Source organism: Lissotriton vulgaris, chromosome 1_1, assembly GCF_964263255.1.
Source record: "Lissotriton vulgaris chromosome 1_1, aLisVul1.2, whole genome shotgun sequence".
NCBI classification, from domain to species: Eukaryota; Metazoa; Chordata; class Amphibia; order Caudata; family Salamandridae; genus Lissotriton; species Lissotriton vulgaris.
Genome location: NC_141685.1, coordinates 1116968681 through 1116988810, shown reverse-complemented (window position 1 = coordinate 1116988810; position 20130 = coordinate 1116968681).

Below are 20130 nucleotides of genomic sequence, written 5' to 3'. Positions count from 1 at the left end.
CCATTGGTCGGAGGTGATTTCGGACCATTTGCAAAAGTACTTTGAGATGCGACCTCCAAGATGCACAGTCGGCAGACGAAAGGAACTGAGACTGTCACTGTTTTTTGTTGTTTGCGCCACCTCTATAAGTTGTTTTCCGTTGGTATGGTCTGGAGGAAGACTGACGATTTTGGTTTTGGTAAGAACCTCTCTAAGTATGCGCAACCTCCTGCTGCGCAAACCCTTTGGCTGCCAGTTTGCAGTACAACATTATGGATCAGGGAAGGGCACTGTCTGCAGTTTAAGGTAATCTTTTTTGTCCATGTGTTAATGCTGTTCAAACTTGTATTTATGGTTCATTAACCGAAACAAAGCAAAACCAAAGGGAATGATGGACAGAGCGTTGAACATTACAAGCACTTACCCCCAAGCACCCTGGGACCAGTTTCTGGCTAAGGCGCCGTCATCAGCCAAGCTAGCTTGAATCTAGTGGCAAAGTGAGCAAGGGACCCACGTCTAGGCATACCCTGCCAACTTAGGACGAACAAAGCAAAACCAGAGGGGATGATGGACAGAGCGTTGAACATTGCAACACTCACCCCCAGTCAACTGATCTGGGTTTAATCCATCATCATTCTTTAGCTCACTCTGCCACCCCAGTTCAGACATGGCCATATGCAAATCAGTCTGACCCTGTGCCTCCTAGGAACAGTCCAGCCCGAACTGCCAAGCCATGTCTTCCCTGGACCAGACACAAGCATCCTGGGACCGCTGAAAGCCTTTATTATTAGGGTGAGCGCTCTAAGTAAATGTTGTAAGCTCTGACTACACTATTGACAGTGATTCAAGTATAAAAATGTGTACACATGATTTCAAAGTTTATAAATATCCTGCTATGTATAATGCCCAGAATGCTCTCTGATTTGATGCAAATATTTACAGCAGCTTGAAAGCAAGATTGATGAGTCTATGCTCTCAAAATAAAATGTTTATTAAAAAAATTAAAGCAGGAAAAAAACATTTCGCTAAACTATTGTAACATTTCAGGTACCATTTCTTTGCAGCATCATTTAGTAACATGCGTTGATGCATGCTAATATTTCCCAAAAATATTCATAATGGAAAGTCCGTGTAGCCAGTTTCAATAGGATTATAAGAAACAAAAATAAAAAAAGCATTGGAAAAGCCAGTAAGTCAGCTTTTTAGTTTTGTCAATGTATGAATTGTTTTGGCATGGTTTTTGTAAAACCTTATTTGTGTGGGAGCTGCCGGGCCCTCACTATTATAACAAACACTGGCAAAAGCAAAAATTGTTTTTGGTCTCAAAAAGCACACACTGCCACAGTAGTTACTGGCACTGAACAAAAATACTTTGTTGATATGCTGCGTGTGCAACAACAGAATGCTGCCACTCACAATGAAACTAGCCCATACAGAGAGAGAGAGACAGAATTTCAATAAACGCAAAAGGTCATGGTCAACACCAGACTGAATTAGGGTCCCAATTATTAAAGAAAGTCTCAAAAGTGCACTCATGGTATATGTCCTTGTATTAAGTGCAGCTATATGGTTTTCGTGATTTCCCCAGTATTTACAGAAGTAGGACAAGAAATAGTACTCCTAGAAAATATTTGTGAACTGAATTGTAGCATGAGCAAATATGCATGTGTAGATTTACTCATGTGAAAATCTGAGTATTTGCAAGTTCACTATCCCTCCAACCACTTTTTTCCCCAACTCTGGAAGAAGGTTTACGTCAGCCATTGTCAGTAGTAAATTTCCAACATTTCTCAGTATGCAAAAAGATTGGAGAAGAGTTGTTAAAACCCTTAAAACATGCAAGTAAGTATGTTTGCACAGACTCAAAAGGGCATTCTATCCCTGGAACTATCGCTTACCACTACCTTCAGCGCCAGTATGTAGGTCTGTGGAAACGTAGCAACATAAGGGGATTGCAAGTATTCAGACACTACTATGGTATGAGGCTGGTATAATCAGAGGCTATATCAGAACTCTGATATAATGAGATTGCTGCCATAATTTGTCGCCGCACTACATGGCACCAAAGGGACAGGTGGATTTATGAAGCAACCTGCCCCATGGGCAAGTAGATATTTTAATAAATTCCACACCCCTGATAAATGTTCTTATGCGCTTAACACCGAAGATATATTCAAGCACCTTTACTAAGTTACCATAATCTCTGGTGTGCCTATTACTGTTGTTGACTTCCCCATCTCCACCGGAGCACAAAGGAAAATATATTTCTAAAGATATGCTACCAGACTTGCTATCTCTTGCCTGTTACACTGTAAAATATTGTGCTGCTAATCACATTTAAAAGTTTTTAATTTACTTTTAATTGTTTTTATCTTTTCTTTCTGTCATCCCTGTCATCCCTCTGGTCACTTGCCCTTGAGTGTGCTGCTGGTGGCTACGGGTGTTTTTACCTCCTGCAGTCTTTTAAAGACACTTTTTCCTTTTACCTGCTTCCTTGACTCTTCCGTCCGCCGCAGGACTTCCCGTTTGAGTGGAAAGAGTCTTCTTGCTGTCCTCTCTGCTTCCTCTTCCTCTCCCTCGCCGAGCCGGACGCCATCTTTTCGGTCGGCTGTCTAGTTCTCTCACCACTCCTGCCCCTCTTCCGGTTCCGGTGAAGGGGGCATATTTAATGGAGGATTCCCCAAGCATGCAGCGGACGCTTGGAGTGAGTTGCACTTGCCTGTTACTCTGTGAAATATTGTGCTGCTAATCGCATTTTAAAGTTTTTAATTTGCTTTTAATTATTTTTACCTTTTCTTTCTGTCATCCCTCTGGTCACTTGCCCTTGAGTGTGCTGCTGGTGGCTACGGGTGTGTTAGAACCAGGGTCTCTAGTTGGCAGGGGTATGCACCCTAGTCCAAGTAGGAACCACCTCTTCTGACCTGGTAGCTTGGGGCAGAGCAGCAAGGCTTAACTTCAGAGGCAATGTGTAAAGTATTTGTGCAACACACCAACAGTTCCCATTAAAACACGCACAAAAGAAAGAGACACTACACAAATTTTTATATAAAAATATATAGATCTTTATCTAAGAATTATGCAAGATCCACAAGTGGCACGTTCAATAATCAGGGGACTCCAGATGCACATAAAGCAAGTCAAGCATCAAATAAATCCAGCTTCAGGGCAAAGTCAATATTATGATCACCCCAGCTTCCAGGCAAGAGCAATAATAGAAGAAACCCAGTTCCCAGGCAGGATCAATAATAAAGGAAGATCCACAAATATCTCATGGGTTCTCAAATGGTGCTATTTGTTGCTAAGGTCTATGGAAGCCAATCTTGTAGACGCAACGAGTCTGCTGGAGCAATGTTAAATGGTTTGTGAGTTCAGTCTCAGGCCTGTAACTCAGAAAAACGTGTGCAGGGACTCTCCCTGCCTCCAGCCCACAGTCTTTTGATTGCAGTCCCCAAGTAGCAGGAACCCGGAAGCCCCCGCAGTGAATGAAGGCAGTCCCCATTACTGGTGGTACAGCCCCTGGCCGGCCCGATCTCACTTGGAGGGCTCTGAGTCTAATGCGGCGATCCTCACACTACCACCCTCAGGGTCTCCCGCCCGATGCCGCTCTGTCACCCGCAGACTAGCGCCCACGCCAAGCTCTTACCTGGAGTTAGGGCGAACAGGCACCGGCGAAAGGCTCCCCTGTCCTCACGCTCCCCGGCCGGCCACAGGCTCGGCTCTTCCCTTCTGCAGCAGGACGGGGGGAGGCCCTCGGGGGCCAATGGGAGCGCGGCCCACCCGGGACGCCCCTGAGCTCCGGGAGGGGCAGAGCCAATCCAGGGCGTGGCCTCCCGTTGACGAGGGGGGAATCCCTGAAGCGTCAGTCCAATCCCAGCGCGGCTTCTCCTGAGGCTTGGGATGACGCGCCCACGGCTCCCAAAGCTCCCGGGCCGCAGGGGTGATTACAGGAGGCAAGTTTAAATTGCACAAAGTGGAGAAGTGTGGCTCAGGGGTTAGAGGCGGCAGACCCGGAAGCTGAGATCGGCCCTGGACCAGGGTTCAATTCCCCGCCTCGGCGGGTCTTGGGCTAAAAAATTCCACGGTCTCGATAATTCTCGCTCCGGTGCCTTCTCGACTCACGGGTTCACACTCTGCGACTCTGGGCAATAGCTTGCTTAATCTCCACAACGGCCCCTCGCGGCGGGATGCCTGGCTTTCACCTTGTGGATACCCTGACGGGGTTAACTCACAGGGGAATACCAGGATGGGTTCCCTAAGCAAGCGCTTAGATACCGACCTCGGTCAGTGATTTGCGCTATATAAATACATATAAATACATGTACATGTACATTCCCCTTGCCCTCAAGTCCGGGCAGTAGCGGTGATCTCGGGGGCAGCGCTCCTCAGAGCAGTTAGGTCACAGGCAGAGATTTGGTAATTAAAGGGTGTCTCACGTGCACCCGCGGCAGAGATGACTTTAGGTCAAATTGCACTTTAGTCCTTAATCCGCGCTACACCACGCGCTTAGATCCCGAGTTGGGGACAGCTTCACGCACATCGCGGGGCAACACTTGTGAACACCACGTCCTCCTTAAGCAGAATAGGCCTTTAAGAGTGGCGAAGCTCGAGGCGCTTCAGTGTTGCAACAGCAGTGCTTGAGGAACCGTGGTTGCTTCAGCGCCCCAGGGGTAGTTTGTGAGTCCCGTATTTAGGGGAGTGCAGACGCTGCGCTCAGCACCGGGGTGATTCAAATACGGCACGCAGTCCGCGCTAGCAGCAGTGTCCTTGAGCATAAGGCACAGATGGTCTCCACTCCCGGTGGGACAAAGTCAGTTCCTTGAAGACAAAGCATTTCAGGGGCACTCCCATATGACAAGACGCTGTGTTCCTTAGGTATCCTTATTCTCCTTGTGCATCCCCAGCAGTCAGGAAGTGGTGGAGGTACTCTGGAGATGATGTTTCAGTCTCCCATGCAGGGCAGGATCAGAAGGCACTAGGGCAGCTCAGCAGGTTGTGGGGCAGCAGTTCCTTGGAGCAGTCAGCCTCCTTCCCAGTGGCAATCCTCTTGCGCAGCAGTCCTCACTCCAGCAGGGATTCTTCCAGGTCCAGCAGTGTAACAAGAAAGTGAGGACAGGACCCTCCCTTATATATTCTACAGTCCAGGGGCTAGAAAGTGGTGGAAGTCTCTGGAAGGGTCTGGGGGCAGGGGCTTCTGGAAGAATCCAGGGAGTTCTGGTATATTCCCTGTCTTCCCTGACCTAGCTGTCACAGTGACGAGAGACAGGCAGTTAAGGCTACAGTGGGCAGCCCATCACAGCTCATCCCAGGGAAGAAGGTGTGAATCACCACTCCCACCTCCCAACCCAGGCAGGCTATCAGTATGCAGAGGAGAGGGGGGAGTCTGCAGAGCCTAATCTAAGTGTAGGCAGGAAAAGGTCCACTTTATAAAAGTGGGATCCCTAGCGTAGTAATGCCCAAACCCTATATTTCATTGGAAAGAGTTCCCCGCCCCGAGTCCAACAAGACCAAACATGACAGACTTATTAAGTCCCTGTCAGAAGTTATCCCATAAGGTGAGGTTCCCAATATTAGCCTATGGAGGATTGGCCTTACTGGGGTAGCAGTGGCTTGTGGCAGATATGCCAGCCTCACAAGGTTTTAGGGGAGAGCACCGGCACCTCAGCACTGTTTAGCAGTGGTGAGGCGCCAAGAGTCCTAAGTCCAACAAAAGGTAAGGTAAAAATGGGAGGCAAAAATGGCAAAAATGTAGGGGAGAAAAAAAACTCAAAGAGAAACTTCAAGATAAACTCATTGCTTTCAATAAAATTGATGACCGCATACAATTAACCTGGGATATATCGGAAACAGAGGTCACATTTTTGGATGTGAAGATTTCAGTCACTGACAAAGGTTTTGAGACGGACATATTGAAGAAAAACACAGACAGAAATAATATGCTCCATTATCAAAGCTTTTACAACCAGAGTTAAAAAAAAACATTTACCTTTCTCTCAAATGGCAAGAGTTAAAAGAATTACTTCTGACAAATCCAAAATACAACTCAGAATGGATGAAATGGCCAAGAGATTCTCTAAAAGAGGATACCCTGAGCACATTATTGAAGAGTCAAGGAAACAAGTTAATTCAATAGAAAGAGGAGAACTATTAAAAACCAAGGAAAAGGCGGAAGAAACCAGAATAGTGGCGGTTTCAAAATTCTCAACATCGAGTGAACGTTTCAGAAAAACTATCACAAAAAACTCGCCAGTTTTGAACCTTGAACCAGACCTTAACGGAATTTTTGAAAGAGTACCATTATTCGCCTACACAAGAGCGCGTAACATAGGGGAAATGCTCAAACACAAACCTAAAAAGGAGGAGGAATTCAAAGGAACGAAACCTTGTCTAAATTGCGGAAATTGTAATAACATTATTAAAGGTAACAAGATTAACCATCCCATGAAAGGAAATGAAATCAAACTGAAGACAAATGCCACATGTGATACAGCCAATGTTATTTATGCTTTGAAATGCCCCTGGGGAAAATTGTGTGTTGGAAAGACAGAAAGACGCATAAAAAACAGATTGATTGAACACAAATCCAACATCCGGACGAAAAATATGAAATCGACAGTTGCTTTGCATTTTGTGGAGGAACAACATAACATATCACAGTTAAAATTCATCGTGTTAGAGACTGTGAATAAGAAGGAAGGGAGAGACAATACGAAATATCTCTTACAAAGAGAGAACTCATGGATTCAGAAATTGTGTACACATAAGCCCAACGGGCTCAATGACCGGATGGAACTATCATGTTACTTATGAAATCATGACCTTGCCTTGGTGCCAAATAATTGATTCTTGCGATGTTTGTAAATTTTGTTTTGTTTTAGGTCAACACATGTACGATCCTATTCATATTATGCAACAGTCCTATGTTCATGTTTTTACAACTGAAATACCACACTCACTATAGCTCTATCCTTTAGGCATCCCTAGAGAGAGATCTTTTGACACTGCAGGGTTCGCACCCCTAGGCCGATTCACTTTCTTTAAATTCCTAAATATTTTGACCACTAAAATAAGGTATAGCATAAAACCTACCTAATATAAAGATATATTTTGTGGGCGTTATTCTCTAAGTTTTTTTGCTATAACTGACGGAGCATCAAGTATGTCTTCCTTTTTTACACCACGTGATCGCAACGGTAACCAATGACCGCTAGCAGGGATTAAAGCAAGATGGGCACTATGGAGTGTTTTTGAAAGTTTGGTCCACACTCGAGACAGCTGTCTACAAGCGAGAATACTTCAGGTTAGTTGTGATAATGGACTATTGGTAGGACATGGATAGAATGGTAATAATGGATTGTTTGGACATTAGAGCTTTGCTCTTAACGTTTTGTTTATTGTTTTTACTTTGGATAGTGTAGTAAGGTGGACTCCTGACTATGGTTACCCCAGATTATTGCCTTGTGTTTAGCTGGTTTTCGACTTAGTTGGCCTGGCTCCCTGATAATCAGGGCCCCAGGCTATCTGCTCTCTCCTTAAAATGAACTCCATGCACCCTAGGTGCATAACCAAATTGGTACTGGACACCTTGTCAGCCCCTATACAGTGCACCATAGGTGCCATGGGCATAGGTGCATCCAAGGCCTACCAGGGGCTGCAGCATAGCTTTTGCCATCCCTGGCTGGTTCTTAAATTGACACAACTGGCTGATCACTCAGCTGGGGCAAGTTGGTGTAATCACCTCTTGCTTAGATATAGTATACCTATATCTAAACCTATATCTGGACACATATAAAACTATGAGTCACTCCTATGGCAGGCCTTATCAATCCTGGAGGCAGAGTGCGTGGTTTAACGTGAGATGGTGCTCGAGCATGAGCTGAGCCTGTCTGCAGCTGTCGGGAACAACTCCCTAAACTGTTCCGGGATAATGCCATACCATATACTCTTAAGTGCATTATAATCCATCGCGGTTATGTGCCTACTTTGGTTTGGCTTTATCGAAACTTGTTGTGTAAGGTGTCATACGATTTGTAATACTATCCCTTCGACAGTCCTATCGACGGGGATAGCATTCCACCCTTCTAGAGGGAGAAGACATGTTATTTTGCTAAAACGCGGTTGATTTCTGAAAGAGCCTCAGCGTCACAAAATGGATGCTGCTGCCACCGACACGAGTGACCTCCTGCTGCTGACCGAAACATGGCAGAGGAGGCCTGGACAAAGGGTTTCCTGTCGCAGGGAGGTGCTACACCTCCCCAGACAGGAGATAGTGTATTGGGGCAGGGTGGGTTGAATGAAACCAGACACTGCCTGGGGCGCACAAGGCTTCCCCTTGCATAATCCGGTCAAACCGGTTCTGGGGCACTCCAGCCCCAGTCCCAGCGCGACCCTGGACAAAGGGAAAGGGGTGTAACCACCCCCTTCCTGGGTCCCACCCATAGGAGGGACCTTACAGGTGATCCAGCCCACTAGATTGGTATAAGAGTGGGAGCAGTGCTAACGCACTCAGATTATCCTGACTGAAACTTATGAAATGAAACTCTGGACCCTTCGACATCCTACTCGACGTAGAAGACTGAAGAATCTCCCTTGTGGTCAAGGAGTGACCATCCTGTGCAAACAGACACCATCCAGCACCTCGACGTTTGCTTTGTTGCAGTTCCCGCCGGAACTCAAGCGACAGAATTCAACAAGACCCAGCGTGCCTGCCTTCTAACAGCCCGATCCACAGTCCCTGCAGAGCTGAGACCCGTGGAGGCGACTTGAAGCGTGGGGCCCGCCATCTTGGAAGGACCACGAGACGCTGACCGTGCAGCCCACGAGTGACCCTCGAAGCTGTGCATTGGGGTTTGAGAAGCCCCAGCCCTGAGCCTCTCTTGCACAGAAACTCACCCCTCCACACTCACCGAGTGCTGCATGGGGCCCTTCTGCATCTTTTGGCTCAACGCGTTGGCCCGGTAACTTGCCCGTTGGCTTGTGGCCCCTGTGCCGACGAATCGTGAAAACTGATTTGTGAGTCTGGTTGCTCCAGACTTGCACTCGCTCCCCTGAAAAGGAGCACTCGCTCTGACCCTCCTGGTCCGAGTGTTAAGCCATCTTCGAATCCTGCGTGGGTTGTGCTTGCCAAGGGTCGAGCCTGCGTGGGACAGCTTGTGATCCACTCCTGGACATCCTCGGTGCCCCAGAGTCCACGTGGCAGCGGAGAGAAGCTACTCGACAGCGACCTGAAAGCGCCCGACATTGCCTGGTTCCACCCTGGTCACTGCTGAGTGACCCAGACTCTGTCCCCTCAGCTTTCAGATCATCTTTATCTTCGATCCACCCTTGGATCACACCGGACACTTCTCGTCTCGACGCCTGCAGCATCTTCAGCTCCAAGCACCAGCAACCTGCGTGACAAAACCCAACACTACTTCGCACCTGTGCACCCGCTTCCTGTGGGTGAGGTAACTCAATAACGCCGGTGTTCCTACACTGGTACACACCTCTAGTGTATGTGTCTAAAGTTTCGTCCTTCTAGGTTGAGCGGAAGTCTCCTTTTACAGTAACTTTATCACTTTTACGCACCATTGACTTTGCATTGGTGCATGTGTGTGCTTTAAGCACTGCACCCGAATCCCGCTGGCTTTTCCCGACTTCAGCATTGCTAGTCCCGACTGCTCCCAGCGATTCCCTAGGCCCTAGGCCTAATCACTGTTCGATTGGTATCTCTTATACCACTTTTTTAATATATGGTTTGCGTGGCCCCTGGGCCTCATCCATAATTGTGCAACTTTTATATGTTTAACTGTGCTTTTGTTTAAACGCATGTGCCTCTGCACTCATAAAGAGTACAGAGGATTATTCTAGTAATAAATACATATATTTTTATAATATATAACTTGTGTGGTGTGCTTTCATTTGATATTACAGGATTGTGATTGGTAAAACAGCTCGCTTAACACGACCTCTTGAGTTAAGCCTTTAAGGCTGCTTAGTCCATGCTACCCTTAGGATAGCTTGTCTATAAGGTTGACTTACAAACATCACCATAAGGGATTGTTTGGACTGATACAAGGTGCCCCCAGAATTGGAGACAACATATATCAGGCCAACTTCTCACAGATAGCTTTCGATTTTACGGTGATACGTTACACGGCAGAATCGGCATGTGAGTGGGCTATACGGCCAACCTTTGAATCTACACGGGTTGTAAGGTTATGTAAGGTGACAGATTAAACTCACAACATCTGTTACTAGTTGTGCGACATACACATTTTTGTATTATTGAACACGCTGGTTTTCTTAGGTGATAACATAAAAGGTCACAACACTAGTACATAATGTTAGGAACATTTAGATCGTACAATGTTTTCTGATTTCGTTTTATTATTTTGTCTTGTAGTATTGTTCCCTGATGAAGGGCAGTGTGTAATGCCCGAAATGCATTGGATCAAAAATAATGCCGTACTTTGTAAATTGAATTGAAATGATCATGATTGACTAAAAAAGAAATTGGTTTAAGAAGAATAATTAAGGAAAGTTGAATTGCTAACATGTGAATCAAACATGAAAAATCCTTAATACTAACATGATGTCAAGAACCCTCATTACGCACTGAGGGGTGGAAGGTGTGCCCACGGGGATGCTTCTAGTGTTCCATTAGAAGCATGTTTTTTTCTTCATTATTTAAAGCGCCTCAGGACGTCAGACCACCTGCGGAGCACCCGAATTTTCAAAAGATTGTATAAGCTTGGGAAATAACGAAGCAGTGCACTTGCCTCAATCATTCATTAAAAATGTAGGGGAGACCACCCTAAGGCTGACAGGTCTAACAGGGTGTTTTTACCTCGTGCAGTCCTTTGGGGACACTTTTTACTCTTACTGGCTTCCTTAACTCTTCGGTCCGCCGCAGGGCTTCCCATTTGAGCGGAAAGAGTCTTCTTGCTGTCCTCTCTGCTTCCTCTCCCTGGCCGAGCCGGACGCCATCTTTTTGGTTGGCGGTCTAGTTCTCTCACCGCTCCTGCCCCTCTTCCGGTACCGGTGTAGGGGGCATATTTGCTGGATGATTCCCCAAGCGCACAGCGGATGCGCGCACCGGGCCCGCCGCTGGCGCGCCAAAGTCAAGCCCGTCCGCGCCTGACCGGCCCCAATGGCCAGGCGTGCTGCCGGTTCCATCAAACACAGTCACTGCCAAAATATTATGTACTCTATGTCTCAACTACTTGCTCTTCGACCTAAATCCCCGCACAGGAAGTGTGCACCTAGTATTACCTTTACTAAAGGGAAAGCTGATCAATGCAGATAGGCAGACAGTGTAATTTTTGCCCTAATAATGGTCTGGCCTCTTTTTGGGGTCCTTCAGACTGGCCGCAGGGGTTGGGGGGGTGCAGAGATGCATACTCACGATTCCCCGATAACCAGTAGACCTTCTGTTCTTAAGGGAGCACTTATTAACGCTTGCTCCATGATTAAGCATAAGACATAAATCACCCTGACCTTTACTATGCTTAATCTGGACTGCCTCTTTATTACCGAAACCTGAGCTAAGGAACACTAGGGGTCCGACATGACCGATGCTGTTCCCCCAGGCTACACTATCCTCAGACATGACCGTCCCGCAGACTGGGTGGCAGCCTTGCCCTTGTGACTAAAGACTTTCTCAACTTTACCCGTAAACCTCTGGAGGGGGCCCCCGGTTCGCTTCTAGAAGCAGCCATCTTCGGTATTAAATCTGGAGAAAAACGAAAATTCGCAGTTCTTCTGGTTTATCATCCTCCGGGGTCTAGGGCCAACTTTCTTGATATAGGGGCCAGACTCTAGAACCTTTTACCATCATTGCACAGTATACAATTCTTGGGGATTTCAATTTCCATCTTGAATGTAACCAGGATACTGATTCTGTACACTTTCTCGACCTCATGAATTAGATGGGCTTTGAGAAACTTATTCACTCCCCAACCCACAGGGCCGGCCACACTCTGGACAGCATTTTTGTCAATCACAGTAATCTTAGGATAAAGGATGTCCTGCCTCTTAGCTTTTATTATTATTATTATTATTAATGGAAATTTGTATACAAAAGCGCAACTAAACTCGTAGGCATCAAGGCGCTGAGGATGGTAATCAGAGAGCTCAAATATCACCAGCGGGGGAATTAGAGATAGGCTTCTTGGAATAGCCAGGTCTTGAGTGCCATACGGAACAGAGTGTGAGAGGAAATCACCTTGAGGTCATTAGGGAGCGTATTCCAAAGTCTGGGTGCAAGGAAGCGAAAAGACCTTCCGCCCCACCTGGCCTTGGCTATACGGGGGACAGCAAGCAAGTTTTTACTGGAAGAGCAGAGTGTTCTCCCAGGGATGTAATGGGCGACCAGGGCACGAATAGCCTCCGGTCCAGATTTATTGAGGGCACGGTGAGTAAGGCATAAAGCCTTGAAATTAATCCTTGCCTGCATGGGAAGCCAGTGCAGGTCTTTTCTGATGGTGGTGCCCGAGGAACGTTTAGGGGCGCCGACAACAAACCGGGTAGCCGCATTCTGCACAGTCTGGAGGCGCTGGATCAGACCACTGCTAATGCCAAGGTATAGGGCATTGCAATAGTCCAGTCTGGAGGTAATGACCGCTATTGCTACCTGTTTGCGTGCCTCAGGGGAGAGATAGTGAGTGATTTTTCTTAAAATCCTCAGGGCATTGCAACAGGTGGACACAGTCCTACTGACCTGCTTGTCTAGGGAGAGGGAGGTGTCCAATATGACCCCAAGGTTGCGGGCAGAAGAGGTCGGCAGAGGACAGGCCCCAAGGACAGACGGCCACCAGTCCATGGACCAGGTCTCACTTTTGCCCCCAAAAATGAGGACCTCCGTTTTCTCCCCATTCAACTTAAGGAAGTTCTTGACCATCCATACAGTTTTTAAAATTAAGCGCAGTTATGCTCGCTGATTGAGAGATGGAAGCCATAATCTGCGTGTCGTCGGCGTAGGAGAGAACTTCCAGCCCAAAGGATCTTATAAGCCTGGCGAGAGGGGCGACGTAGACGTTAAAAAGCGTCAGGCTCAGTGAAGAGCCCTGGGGGACCCCACACTTCACGGCCTTAATGGGTGACATGTACTCGCCTAGCTTAACCCTTTGCTTCCGTTGGTCAAGGAAGGAAGCAAGGAGGTTGAGTGCAGAGCCCTTGACTCTCAGCTCACTGAGTCGGCTGACAAGAATAGTGGGGGACAGGGTGTCGAAAGCCGCCGTAAGGTCAAGTAACACCAGTAAGGTGGTCTGTCCGGTGTCGAACTTAGAACGGATGCTATCGACTACCACTGTAAGTGCCGACTCAGTGCTGTGAGTCCTCCGGAAACCGTGCTGTGAGGGATCAAGAGAGTTGGTACTGTCGAGGAAAGCACTTAAGTGGAGATTAAGATGAGTCTCCAGAAGTTTAGCAGGGGCAGGGAGAAGAGAAATGGGACGAATGTTCTTTAATATCCCAGGGTCCAGGGTAGGTTTTTTCAATAGAGGCTTGACAGTGGCCAATTTCCAGGAGAGGGGATAGATCCCCTCTGAAATAGCCAGGTTCATAACCTCTATCAAAAGGGGCAGGATAGTCTGTCTACAGTCTTTGAGGACCTTTAAGGGACATGGGTCCAAAGGTGACCCGGACTTAAGCTTGTCCAGCAGAGAATTCAGATGAGTACAGGTGATGGCAGGGAACTGGGAAAGGGAATGGGAAGGGGTAGGGACTGGGGCATCCGAAAAGGTCGGAGAGGAGGCAGAAAGGGAGCTGGAGTTGAGGGTTTCCAGGTCTGTGTAGATATCCAAGATCTTCTCATGGAAGAAAGTGGAGATCTGGTCACACAGAACCTGTGAAGCTGTTATGGGGTCAGGCATCTGAATAAGGGACAGGTTATCCACTATCTTAAATAGATTACTAGGTGATTTAAGAGAGGACGTAAGTTTGGAATAGTGAGCCTGTTTGTCTCTAAGTACGGCTGCTTTACAGTCTTTGAGAAGGGTTCTATGCTTATCCCTCTCTATAGGATCAAGATGTGCCCTCCAAAGCCTTTCCTGCCTTCTGCATCCTTGTCTAGGAGTCCTAAGGGATTCGGAATACCAGGGAGCTGAGGGCCGTTTCCTAGCAGAATAGTGGGGCCTGGCAGGGGCGAGTGAGTTGACAGCCTCCGTCAAGGAATTGGAGAGGTCAAGAGCCGCCGTGTGAACATCACCAATAGATGAGGGCTTGAGTGTGGCCAGATAGGGAGTGAGGGAGTCATTTGTGATCTCCCCAAAATTCCTTCTCAAGACCCACTTGGTGTGATAGGGCTGAGGGCCACTGGGAGAAGAAGGGGAAAAACCAAAAGGGACAACAAAATGGTCTGACCACGACAGAGGGAAAGGGGTACCAATAGAGAGGCGAGAATCGTTACTGAAAATTCCATCCAGAGTGTGGCCAGCTGAATGGGTAGGCCCAGTCCCTAACAGCGGCAGGCCGTAGGAGGATAGGGCATCCAGCAGATGGGAAGTGTCAGGGGAAGTATACTTTTCCAAATGAAATTAAAATCTCCTAAAATGGTTAAACTGGGCCCATCGATATAGGGCTCTAGGATCTTAGCTAGGTCGACCATGAGCTGGTTCAGTTTATGACACCTTTACCTCTCTCACTAAGGTCACGTCTAATATATCCCCAAAAATATATTAAGTAGAAGAATAAATAAGGTCTCAGCCACGGACTGGAAGGATGCTCTGACCTTAACCTCGGCCAGTAGCCCGACTGATTATCCGACAGCGGCAGAGGGTTTCCGTGACTGGATTACCAACGCATTGGAAATTGTTGCTCCTGTCAAATGTTGTGTTATTGAGAGAGACAAACACTCAGCCCAGGTGGTTCTTAGACGAACTTAGGACTCTTAGACAGCTCTGTTATAGGCAAGAACGGAGGTGGCAGGCGGCCCCTTACCTTCAGGAAAAAATGAAAGAGAGATCCTTGCTGAAGGACTATAAGCGTGCCATCTTCCAGGCGAAATCCCAATATTTTACTGATACGATTAGGTCAGCTGATAATTCATCTAGCACGCTCTACAAAGTCATTAGGGAAATTACTGCACCCCCAGGATCACCACTCCTGAATCCTACCCAAGACTTCTGTGACAACATAGCCCTCTACTCTCAGGAGAAAGTCTTGAAAGTTTTTCATGAGTTCTCCCCTTCTGAGGAAATCAAGCCTGCCAGAGATTTCGCTTTGGCACCCTTACCTGCTACGCCTAGCTTGGCATTGTTTCCGGCTATCACAGTCTCTCGGACTAAGGAACTCCTACTTGGCCTCAAGTCCGTGTCTCCTATCGATCCCTGTAGGGTTTCTACACTCAGACTTGCGTCCAAACCTATAGCTGAGTTCCTCTGCAAAGTTTTCAATAACATTCTTCTATCTGGACACTATCTGAATATTTGGAAGGAAACCACGGTCTCACCCCTCCTTAAGAAGCCCAATGCCAACCCTTCAGGACTGAAGAAATATAGGCCTTTTTCCCCTTCTCCCCACCCCTGCCAAAATGCTAGAAAAAATGTTATCAATATTGAACTTATGAAATTCATTGAAACACATGACAGCTTGGATAGCTCCCAGAATGGGTTTCGGGCAGGTCACAGCACTGAATCCGCCTTGGTTGCAGCCTCTGATTATATCCGCATGCAGGTTGATCAGGGCGGATCAGTGGAGTTGATCCTGCTGGACCTCTCAGCGGCGATTGACACCATTTCCCCAGTTCGCATGTTTCAGCGACTGCAGGATGTTGGTGTCTCTGGAAAGGCCTTACAGCTCCTCCACTCTTTTATACACGACAGAACCAATGTCTTCAGTTACGGCGGGTTCAAAGCCAAGTCCTTCAGTCTTCTTTGTGGGGTCCCCCAGGGCTCCTCACTTAACCCCACTCTTTTCAATCTTTATGTGACCCCCTTGGTTTCATTGGTGAGATCTTTTGGCTTCCAGGTCCTCTCCTATGCAGATGACACGCAAATCATTATATCCATATCTGATGATTTGCAGCTGGTTGCTCAAAGGTTTATTATATGTATGATCAGCATAATACGCTAGATGAAGGACAACTCTCTTAAAATTAATACGGAGAAAATCGATGTTTTGGTTTTCGGCCTTCAGTCCTTAATCTGGTCTGCCACCTGGTGGCCTCAAATCTGCGGCCCTTTTCCTGTCCCAGTGACAACTGCCAAAATTCTAGGAGTTATTTTTGATAAGGGCCTGTCTTTCGATGCCTGTGTGAACCGCACGGTTAGCACCTGTTTCCATATTCTTAAAATTCTCAAGAAAGCGCTGCCATACATTCCCTCAGATGTTCATCGGCCCACTATCATTGCTCTAGTCACCTCTTGGCTTGACTATTGCAATGCATTATACCTCAATGTCAATAAAGGCTCCCTGAACAAGCTGCAGGTAGTGCAAAATGCTGTGGCAAGACTTATACTGAACATCCCTAAACATCAGTCCATCAGGAAAGGAATCCGTGCCTTGCATTGGCTTCCCATCAGGAAGCGCATCACCTTTAAGGCTCTGAATTTGGTGTACAAGTCTATGCATGGCACACAATCATCTCACCTTTCAACCTTATTCCACTGGTACACCCCGGGCAGAACCTTAAGGTCCTCCACTCAGAAGAAGCTTGTCTCGCCTAGATTTCGTCGGTCCAGGTGGGGTGGCCGCTCATTTTCTGTGGCAGCCGCCAGACTTTGGAACACTTTGCCTCTCTCTATCACCACGGCAAACTCACTTGCATCCTTTAAGAAGATCTTAAAGACCTGGCGTTTCGCATTGTAGTCGGTCAATCCTTGCTTCCCCTTCGTCCCGCTTAGCGCCTTGACAACTTTCTGGTTTAGCGCGCATTATAAATTCCCATCCTATCAAATCCTATATCAAGGCCAAAATGGGGTTTCTTAATGAGGAGGTAGCTGAATCTGCAAAAGATGCCATTTTGTGGCAGTTTAAGAAGACTGTTAATATGGGGGTGCCTATCCATCAGTATGCTCTGAACATGGTTCTAACTGAGTGGAAAGACTCTGACAAAATGAATGCTCCTTCGTTCATGTCCAGACGGTATCCATTAGAAGAGATGGAAGAGAAACTGCCAGACTCTGTGCTTGTGGATTCAGGGGTGGCTTGTTTTGTTGGTAGACAAAACAGGTGATGGACCGAATGTGGATCAATGTCACACATTCAACCCAGTCCGAAGATCTGGGCCCAAATCCATCGTTTTTTTGCACTCCACACCACCCTGGGTTAGACAATGGCGATATGCAAATCAGCTCTGACCCTGTGCCCCATGGGAACAGTCCAGTCCGAACTACAAAAGCCATGTCCTTCCCAGAACGGAATCAAGCATCCGAGGACCGGACCGGTTTCGAGGTAACACCTCTCATCAGCCCGGCTAGCTTGACTCCAGTAGTGTGGAGTGCCTGGGACCCACGTCTGAGCATCCCCAGCGCACTTAGGGCGGAATTTGCAAACAAAACAGGTGATGGACCGAATGTGGATCAATGTCACACATTCAACCCAGTCCGAAGATCTGGGCCCAAATCCATCGTTTTTTTGCACTCCACACCACCCTGGGTTAGACAATGGCGATATGCAAATCAGCTCTGACCCTGTGCCCCATGGGAACAGTCCAGTCCGAACTACAAAAGCCATGTCCTTCCCAGAACGGAATCAAGCATCCGAGGACCGGACCGGTTTCGAGGTAACACCTCTCATCAGCCCGGCTAGCTTGACTCCAGTAGTGTGGAGTGCCTGGGACCCACGTCTGAGCATCCCCAGCGCACTTAGGGCGGAATTTGCAAACAAAACAGGTGATGGACCGAATGTGGATCAATGTCACACATTCAACCCAGTCCGAAGATCTGGGCCCAAATCCATCGTTTTTTTGCACTCCACACCACCCTGGGTTAGACAATGGCGATATGCAAATCAGCTATGACCCTGTGCCCCATGGGAACAGTCCAGTCCGAACTACAAAAGCCATGTCCTTCCCAGAACGGAATCAAGCATCCGAGGACCGGACCGGTTTCGAGGTAACACCTCTCATCAGCCCGGCTAGCTTGACTCCAGTAGTGTGGAGTGCCTGGGACCCACGTCTGAGCATCCCCAGCGCACTTAGGGCGGAATTTGCAAACAAAACAGGTGATGGACCGAATGTGGATCAATGTCACACATTCAACCCAGTCCGAAGATCTGGGCCCAAATCCATCGTTTTTTTGCACTCCACACCACCCTGGGTTAGACAATGGCGATATGCAAATCAGCTCTGACCCTGTGCCCCATGGGAACAGTCCAGTCCGAACTACAAAAGCCATGTCCTTCCCAGAACGGAATCAAGCATCCGAGGACCGGACCGGTTTCGAGGTAACACCTCTCATCAGCCCGGCTAGCTTGACTCCAGTAGTGGGGTGAATGTGTGACATTGATCCACATTCGGTCCATCACCTGTTTTGTTTGCAATACCGCCATAAGTGCGCTGGGGATGCTCAGACGTGGGTCCCAGGCACTCCACACCACTGGAGTCAAGCAAAATGTGGAGCAGGAGTCAAGATTCCAAAGCAGATCTTCTGTTAAGTTCCAAAAGCAGATGAAACAAGATTCACAGAACTCCAATAAGGGCTCTTGGCTATCATAAAATAGAAAGAAGATGGTTTCAATTACGATGCTGGTGGCAGAATCCATTTCTTCCTACTGGAATGGCAGTCAATGACATCGGACAGATGGGTTCCAAAAATCATTCAGAGAGGTTACAAGATAGAGGTTGCCGTTCCTTCAGGTACCATTTATACTCCTGTGACCGGACCACACACAAAGGGAATGGCACTGAAGGATGGTGTCACTTCCTTGGTTCAGAAAAAGGACATTATTCCAGCTCAAAGGAAGAAGAGGGAAAGGGGATATACTCGAATGTGTTTCTTGAAGGAGGTTTCCAAATTGTCATAGACTTGAAGGCCTTGAACAAGTTTGTGGAAAGGATACTCTCCAAGATGGAAAGACTTAAGAAGATTAACTGTCTAATAGAACCGAATCTTTCTGGCCACTCTCGACAAAATGGATGCATATTTTAATGTTCCAATATACAAGCTGAATGAGTAGTTTCTGCAATTCTATGTTTGGGGAAAACAATGGCAATACAGAGTTCTCCAAGTTGGGCTTCGGTCGTCCCGGGGGTATTCACAAAGGTGTTGGCTCTACCGGTGGCTCACCTTCATCTCAAAGGTGTGCGAGTATTCCCATATATCAACAACTGGTTGGTGCAAGCTCTGCCAATACCAATTTTGGCCAACCGCGCACTGTTCACGTGGCGCTATGGCGCTTTGTGGGATCTTATTAAATCAAACTATGTTTAGAGCCACTATTATCTTATATTCCACACTTTTATTTTCTTTTTTCTTTTTTCTTTAACTCATATTATTTTTCATATGAATCGTGGTGACAAAAAACATACATTGTACTATTGCATTATTGACATATATTCATTCGACTGGTACATTCCATATACATCAATTTATACTTGGCACATTTTACATAATACTTTTGATCAATTCTTTACGAATGAGCCCAATGCATTTCGGCACTCATGTGTGCCTTCATCAGGGGCAGTATCTATAAAAGGAAATTAAAAAGAACATGGTGTAAGTGTCAAATTCTGGTGGGGGGTTTAGTAAATGTATAACCCTAGTGTTTGCGTACCTGATTCTCGGGGTAATGTGTGACCTTAGTCCTGTCCCTCTGTATGGCTCTTTTGTCTGTATTGAAAACATAAGTGTAAGCCACTATATAATGATGAAACCTGCTCTACTTTGGGACTTATCAGTTGTCTTACATACCTTAAAAACGTTGTCTCAAGTATCTGTAAAGATGGTATACAAAGGAATTTTAAGTATATTTTTTTGTTTAGATAAACCATCTTTCTGTATGGTTAGTTTTGCACATACCTGGTTAAATGTGCCTCAGGTTTCTGAAATAAACAAATCATTTCAACATTTTAGTTTAAAATGACCGTAAATACTGCTAAGAAAACCGGCTTGCACTAGCCTGCTGTGTTTACCTGTTCTGGCTTCTTTTATCACGATCTAAAAAAACGGAAAGTGACAATATAAGTACCCTCTCAGGTTGTTACCAAGTCTGTTGCTCGGTCCTAATATGCTT